Here is a 6,000-nt window from a genome sequence, read left to right on the forward strand (position 1 = left end):
GGAGTGCTGTCAGCATTGCTGCAGAGATTGAAAAGGTGGGGGGTCAGCCTGTCAGTGCTCAGACCATACGCCGCACACTACATCAAATTGGTCTGCATGGCTGTCACCCCAGAAGGAAGCCTCTTCTGAAGTCTCTACACAAGAAAGCCCGCAAACAGTTTGCTGAAGACATGTCAACAAAGGACATGGATTACTGGAACCATGTCCTATGGTCTGATGAGACCAAGATTAATTTGTTTGGTTCAGATGGTCTCAAGCATGTGTGGCGGCAATCAGGTGAGGAGTACAAAGATAAGTGTGTCATGCCTACAGTCAAGCATGGTGGTGGGAATGCCATGGTCTGGGGCTGCATGAGTGCAGCAGGTGTTGGGGAGTTACATTTCATTGAGGGACACATGAACTCCAATATGTACTGTGAAATACTGAAGCAGAGCATGATCCCCTCCCTCCGGAAACTGGGTCGCAGGGCAGTGATCCAGCATGATAATGACCCCAAACACACCTCTAAGACGACCACTGCTTTATTGAAGAGGCTGAGGGTAAAGGTGATGGACTGGCCAAGCATGTTTCCAGACCTAAACCCAATAGAACATCTTTGGGGCATCCTCAAGCGGAAGGTGGAGGAGCGCAAAGTCTCGAATATCCGCCAGCTCCGTGATGTCGTCATGGAGGAGTGGAAAAGCATTCCAGTGGCAACCTGTGAAGCTCTGGTAAACTCCATGCCCAGGAGAGTTAAGGCAGTTCTGGGAAATAATGTTGGCCACACAAAATATTGACACTTCAGGAACTTTCACTAAGGGGTGTACTCACTTTTGTTGCCGGTGGTTTAGACATTAATGGCTGTATATTGAGTTATTTTGAGGGAAGAATAAATTTACACTGTTATATAAGCTGCACACAGACTACTTTTCATTGTGTCAAAGTGTCATTTTGTCAGTGTTGTCCCATGAAAAGATATACTTAAATATCTGCAGAAATGTGAGGGGTGTACTCACTTTTGTGATACACTGTATATATATTATATTTGGCCACACAGAATAAACACCTAATAAGCATCCAAGCACAGTTCATCCATTTGACACCCCCCCCCCCCCCCCCCCTTTTTTTTTCTCTCACAACAGTGGGTTCAAACCAGACAAACTGAGCCACTGACCAGGATGAACAACTGACCTATAGGTAGAAGTGTCCTCTCTTCAAAAGATAGCCTCAGGATATTATAACTATCAAATACCACAACAGCTTTGTTTTGAAGGAGGGCAAACTGGTTTCTTTTGGGTTATAATCCAAAACCCATGGCTGTTCCCTAAACTCTCTGCAAATGCAACGTCGGGTTTTCATAAGATTTAATAAAAATCCTTCAAAAGCCACAAAGTGTGCCTTCAGGGTGCCTAGCATTTACAAAGACTTTATGATTCTTACAGCAATATACGCAAAGGTCTATCGGCCAGTCAACAGACTCTCGCGAGCTCTCTAGGGATCTGATGGAGCCAAGACAGGGCACAACACCTGACCTTCCCTTGCCACCAGCAAAAACTGCCTTAAATATCTGCGTCTGCTGTTTGTGGATAACATCAGCAATCTTCAAAGGGTAAAAAGACTCCAGCCCCAGGGAGGTGAAGAAAGAGAGAAGGCAGGGAAAGAGGACAATAGTGAACCAGGTGTGAAACATATGAAAACCAAAAATGAGAGCATGGCAGTTATACAGGGTACACATCTAGAATAATTGTTACCAGTTCAGTTTTAAATTATCGTCTTTATCTATAAGTTATTGCCAAGTTAAACAGTGTGGCAAACCACAGTTTATAAAGAGCATGCTACGGTACGGCCCAATTGGATGTGTATGATATCAGATTGAGCTACAGAACCTCAGGCTATTTAATGTGTGTGTTTTTTCTTTTTATACGTTAACATTTTCAACATAATGACTGACAAATATGATGTTAATTTTCATTCACAATGACAATCAATAACATGATAACTGGTAATAATTACAAACATTTCTGTGCATCTACGTGTTGATGCCAGGTGAGTTGCCAGCTTTCAGTCATTGCAAAACTGGATGTAATTGGAGGAATACCGGACTCTTCACTTGGCTTTTTACTGATGCTGATACAGCTTGAGCAACTGAGTGTTAAGGGCTTTACTCAGGGGCTAAACAGTGGCAAATTGGCAGTGAAGGGGGCTTGAACCGGCCACAGAGCTACCAAAGTGAATTTGTCTTTGTAAAACTATGCATTGACATGTCTAAACTCACAAAATGAAAGCAAAAAACAGAGTCAATCTGAAAACCTTACACTTGGCAGCACTGTTTTGAAGAAATATGCAGTTTGATAAGATGCTAAAGGGCATTGCGGATTTCAAAATGTAAAGCTATATTTCTTGAAAAGTAAAAAAGACAAGACATACTGAAGCACTTTACAGTTTGTTCTCTTAGTCTCACAAATGTACATATAATGTACACAATTATGTAATAACAATTAAATAATAATAATATAATAACAATGCTGGCTATGACGTAATTTCTTTAGAACAACAATGACAAATTTCCTTAGTGTAACCTTTTATAAACAAAATTTTAGAAATAAATAAAAACACTGAATCAATTGTTTTTTACCACTATTTCCTTTTTGCCTTATTTTCCTTTTTCAGTTTTTGAGGTTTTTGCAAGGTAAACAGACTTTACAGAAATTAGACAAATGTAAGTTCTCTATACGAATATTAATACACAATTTTGTGGTATTTTTATACCATTCAAATGAACATAGGTTTATGTATTGTAGAAACGTCTTCAAGCATCACAACACATAAGAAAGTAATAATCAGTATCAAGTACAATTTGACACATTTCCTGATTAGAACCACGTGCTGTTGTATGCAGCTAAGCACAATTACAATAAGCAAGTTAAAAATCTGCAAATTATTGAATAAAACACATTTGTTATTGTTATTCGACAATGTGTTGTAATTTTGTAATGTAAATAATCTGAGCTGAGTAGCTGCACTCATTCCACATTTAAATGCAGCTGCTGCATGCAGCTGTTTTGTGTGTGTGTGTGTGTGTGTGTGTGTGTAATGTTAATATTTGCTGTAGCATAAACAAGCTGCATTTAACCACTAAAGCTTGCAACATGGGACTTTCAACGTCCAACTGCAACTCCTACTAGGAAAGTCAAGATGATGTCCTTCATCCTAAGATACTCAGTCAAGTGTAAGAACTCACAGTGAACAGTCAACAGTAATAAAGTACCAATTCTCTACTCCCCAACAGCTGGAACACACAGTGGACATAAATTATGTAATTCCAAGCACCAACTCCCCAATTCCAAGGTAGGTTGAATTTAGCAATATACTGTACATGATAAGTCATTGTGATACACAGCCAGTTGCCTCGTGTTTCTGATGTAGCACTTCATTCGACTGTGCTTGATTAGGCAAGTAATGTTACATTTAAATATATAATTTAAGTTGCATCTAATAGAAAATCCAGAACATGCAGCCACATAAGTTTTATAATAGGTGCAATTGTTAGTTTTATTTTGATTTAACATTGATCATACACAGTCAAACACAAGACCTAACCATCCTAAAGTGACTGGATATTTACGTGCATTAGAACAGAGCTTTGTATCAGTCAGTATTAGATATGCATCAGCATTAGGGACATTGTAGTCTAGCATTGAAGGTAGTGCACTAGTAATCAGAATGTCGCTGGTTCAAGCCACACCACTGCCAGGTTGCTGCTGTTGGGCCCTTGAGCAAGGCCCTTAACCCTCAATTGCTTAGACTGTATACTGTCACAGTACGCACAGTATGAGTCTGCTAAATGCCAAAAATGTAGATGCTTCCATTTGGTTTCTGAAATAGGACTGGGACATCCCAAGTCAGAAGGCACTGATTTGCTGGAGTGCTCATTTGCATATTGCAACTATAGATTACATAGGTTTCAATGAACCATCACAACACACTGTGACATTATAATTCGCCTGATCATGAGCCGTTAAAACCGAAGGGATGTAAAGTTTAGGATCTTTGGAGATCTTAGGAGATATTTGGAGAACCCACAGGGCTTCGTGTACACCAGCGTTGGAATGCTGTGTGACGTCAGGTATTTGGGCTCAGATTTCCTTCTCGATAGTTTTGTGCAGAAAAAACGAATAAGGGGGTGAAAACGCACTACTCAGTGTAAATGTGTCGTTTTAACACACTTTTTTGCATTCGTGTCGTATTGCAAAGTTTATTTTAGGTTCCGAGTCCACTTTTGGAGTGGATGGTGGAGGGGAGGGGGTGCAAGAAAGGACCAGTCCACGTCAGTAAAGTCAGATAAATCGATACAAATCTGCAATCTGAAAATGCTTCAGCGATGCATCACGGATAGAACAAAGTCAAGGTGTCTGATTGCACAAAAAGAACCGATTTGAGCTGCTTTGCTGAACGTTTGGATCTGAATCGCTGGCATCATGCCATCGTTAGCTGCTGCTGCTGCTGCTGCTGCCCTGCTGCCCCGCTGGTTTGCTTTGACGTGTCACTTGCAACATTTGCACCGCTTTAAATGTACAGCACGCGCTATCAGCAACAAACTGCACAGATTCAAATCAGACGTCGCGCGACCAAAATAACCGTCGCCCGAGTTCTAGAATTTTCCTAACGGTCCAAATTAGAATACACTTTTCACAGGCATCTTTTCACCACATTTTCTCGAATAAAAGTTCATAAAAGTCTCAAAAACATACATACAAAGGGCTATAAAACTATTTTAACCAAGCGAGGACCAAATTTGCCTTTGGAAACATAAAAGGCTAATAAAAAATCCCCCTCCTTCAAAAAAGTACCGGACGCCATGGACCACCTCACAACACTGACTACAATGAAACACCAAAAGCTGACAAAAACCTAAAAACCTTTACAGAAAACCGAAATACAATTAAAACCCCAAACGAAACTCTACATACAGGCTTTAGGTTTCGTTTTCCATTCACTTCTAACAAAGTTCCTTTTTTCCTCATCCGACTCTCAACCGGCGACTTCTCTCCACTTTTCTTTCAGCAGCTTTCTAACTTCTACCAAATGTTCTGGAAACGCTTAGAAAAGCCGCCAAGAGCACAAACATCCGCCCGAACTCCGCGTTAAAAACACAGTTTACTTACTTCAACTTCAACAAATCCTGCTAATCCGTCTCTTAGTCCACCGTGCTTCAAATTTGAATAATCGTCATCCCTGTGCGGCTCCGTCCACAGTGGAGCGGAATGCGGGATTCCGCCATGTCAATTATGTGGGCAGTGTGTGTGGGGGGGTTCGCGAAAGCCCTCCGGACGTAAAACACCTAATACGAGCGACTCAGATCTGATGAGTTCTACAGTATACTGTATTAACACAGCCAGCGGTTACCGTAAATCACCTAATACGAGCGACTCAGATCTGATGAGTTCTACAGTATACTGTATTAACACAGCCAGCGGTTACCGTAAATCACCTAATACGAGCGACTCAGATCTGATGAGTTCTACAGTATACTGTATTAACACAGCCAGCGGTTACCGTAAATCACCTAATACGAGCGACTCAGATCTGATGAGTTCTACAGTATACTGTATTAACACAGCCAGCGGTTACCGTAAATCACCTAATACGAGCGACTCAGATCTGATGAGTTCTACAGTATACTGTATTAACACAGCCAGCGGTTACCGTAAATCACCTAATATGCGCAACTATGGAGGAAGCGTACTGCATACCTCACGGTGTAAACAGCATACTGCATGCTACTTCTGTATCAGTATGCAGTAAACATACTATATACAGTACACAACATGTTATTTACCACAATGTACTTCATTATTTGGTTATTAACACGATTTTTTTTTCTGTTTGATTAATTAAGTCGTATGCAGTATGCAAAAACCATACTATATATAATATACAACACAGTGGCGGTTCTAGACCATGTGAGGTGGGGGGGCCAGGCAGGGGCCAGAGGCTATGTTAGAGGGGCCAGTTACTTTC

The 6,000-nt window shown here is 40.9% G+C and overlaps 1 protein-coding gene across 4 annotated transcripts in view; it reads right to left on the reverse strand.

Annotated features, from left to right (window-relative positions):
* fndc3bb (fibronectin type III domain containing 3Bb) overlaps positions 1–5,227 on the reverse strand; it is an 80,083-nt gene extending 74,856 nt beyond the window's left edge. For all 4 annotated transcript variants that reach the window (XM_062985135.1, XM_062985134.1, XM_062985133.1 and 1 more), the window contains exon 1: positions 5,145–5,227. The gene's annotated coding sequence lies outside the window, so the exon portion shown is untranslated. The remainder of the gene's footprint in view (positions 1–5,144) is intronic.
* Positions 5,228–6,000: the final 773 nt, after the last annotated feature.

Source organism: Trichomycterus rosablanca, chromosome 23 (assembly GCF_030014385.1).
Source record: "Trichomycterus rosablanca isolate fTriRos1 chromosome 23, fTriRos1.hap1, whole genome shotgun sequence".
Classification (NCBI taxonomy): Eukaryota; Metazoa; Chordata; class Actinopteri; order Siluriformes; family Trichomycteridae; genus Trichomycterus; species Trichomycterus rosablanca.